Consider the following 2,170-nt stretch of genomic DNA (forward strand, 5'->3'; position numbering starts at 1 on the left):
CCATCGATGTACTCTTCCTTAGGTATTACTCCAAGGATGGGTCCCTTGGCCCAACTCTGAAATGCTTTGGAGTTGGACAGAGCTGCTCCCACGTGCTCCCTATTGCTGCACTTTAGTCTCTTCATCTACAAAATGGGAATATAGATCGGTGTGGCAGCTTTTAGGGAGGATTAGCCATGGCATATATAAGTTTACTGTTACAGTGCTCAGAGGCTGTTGCTAATATCCTATTATGTGTAAAATGAAGATACTGATTATTTCAAGGATTAAGTGAAATAATGTGTGAAAGCACCCAGCTTATAGTATATTCTCAAATGTCCTGCTGGCTGTGAGAGACAGGATCAGCTCCTGGGTGGGATACAAGGTGGAAAATAGAAAGATGGCACCTAAAATGTGAAGATAAGAGAAACTGGGTGACTTTTAAGTAGACCTGATGCAGTGTTTTATAGATAAGGAAAGAGGTACGGTAATCACAAAGGCACACTGTCTTGTATTGAGACACTGCACGTTTGAGTTGCTTCTCTATGGGAGGGGACAGAAGCTTGGGTGTCTTACTGTCCTTCCAAGTGCAGCTAAGCAGTCGACACTGCAGATGAATCTGAGCCCAGAGGGTGGGTGTGGCTCTAGTTGCAAGTGGACAGAAGCAGAGTGGGGGACACTCTGCCAAGTGATACAGTCAGGAGGGGATGCAGACTGTCTTGTGCAGGGAGCAGCGGCGTCTATTCTAGGCAGGTGAAGTGCTACCCACCTCGCTCCCGAATGCGCATGTACACACCCATCCCTTCCTCAGGGATTCTGTGGTTGTCCTATGTCAACTGTTTTGCAAGTTCCCGAGGGCTGGGCCTGGGCTTTGCCCCCAGGGAGCTCGGGCCACCAATCAGCTGTGGGTATCCTTCTGTGTTCGACAGATATGCTGGCGTAGGAATAAAGTGGTGAATGCCATGGGGCCCTGCTGCCTCCCTCAGTCTGCTGGGGCCCATGGATGAGTGGGCACGTGCAGACATCATGCGAGGCACGTGTGTCCACTGCTCTGAGGAGGGGGCCCTTGATCCTGTTCTTACCAGCCAAGGCATGTTGCCTGGAGGAAGTGACATTTCTTTTTTTTTCTTTTTTTTTTTAAGATTTTATTTATTTATTTGACAGAGACACAGCGAGAGAGGGAACACAAGCAGGGGGAGTGGGTGAGGGAGAAGCAGGCTTCCCGCGGAGCAGGGAGCCTGATGCGGGGCTTGATCCCAGGACCCTGGGACCATGACCTGAGCCGAAGGCAGACGCTTAACGACTGAGCCACCCAGGTGCCCCTCTTTTTTTTTTTTTTTTTTTTTTTAAGATTTTATTTATTTATTAGAGAGAAGGAGCAGGGGGAGAAGGAGAAGCAGACTCCCCTCTGCAGGGAGCCCGAGGTGGGGCTCGATCCCAGGACCCTGGGATCATGACCTGAGCCAAAGGCAGACACTTAGCTGACAGGCCCCCCCCCCTCCCCCGGCACCCCAGAAGAGATGTGTCTGATGCATCGGTTAGGAATGTTTCCAGCTGCGTGGAGTAAATAGCATAAACAATGAGGGGAAGTCTGCTGGCAGGCAGTTTCAGGTCTTGGTCGTGGGCCCGCCCCACAGTGCTACCAAGGAGCAAGGCTCTTCCTGTGCTTCTCCATTCTCAGCAGGCTTGTCATTTTATCCTCGTAGAATCTCATAGAAGGTTGTGGCAGCGCCGCACCACATACCAATCGCCAAGCAGAAAGAAGTCATCCAGGAAGCAAAATTTTCCCCCGAAGATGGCATTCTCTAGAAGATGAGTCTCATCAAAATTTTCCCCCAAAGATGGCCACCTCCAACTGTAAATCTGGGAAAACGGCAAGGGAGAATGGGCAGGCCACAGACCAGGACTTGCCCCTCAGGACCGGGCACCTACTCTTTCCAGTAAAGTTTTGGCAAGGAAGGAAGAGAGGGAGATGGACTGCGAGGACCACTATGTGTCTGGTGCAGGTGGGGTGGGACTTGAGGAATGAGGGAACAGTGTGCGGAGAGCCAGCAGGAACTGAAGCTGTGCTTAGAAGCATAGAAGCGGGCTGAAGTGAGGCCAGGGACCTCAGAAAGTCCTACTAAGGAATTTGGGTTTCAACCATGATGTCCTACGTTCCCAGATGTACTAAAGCCTGCCCATTACCTTT

Source organism: Halichoerus grypus, chromosome 5 (assembly GCF_964656455.1).
Source record: "Halichoerus grypus chromosome 5, mHalGry1.hap1.1, whole genome shotgun sequence".
Taxonomy (NCBI): domain Eukaryota; kingdom Metazoa; phylum Chordata; class Mammalia; order Carnivora; family Phocidae; genus Halichoerus; species Halichoerus grypus.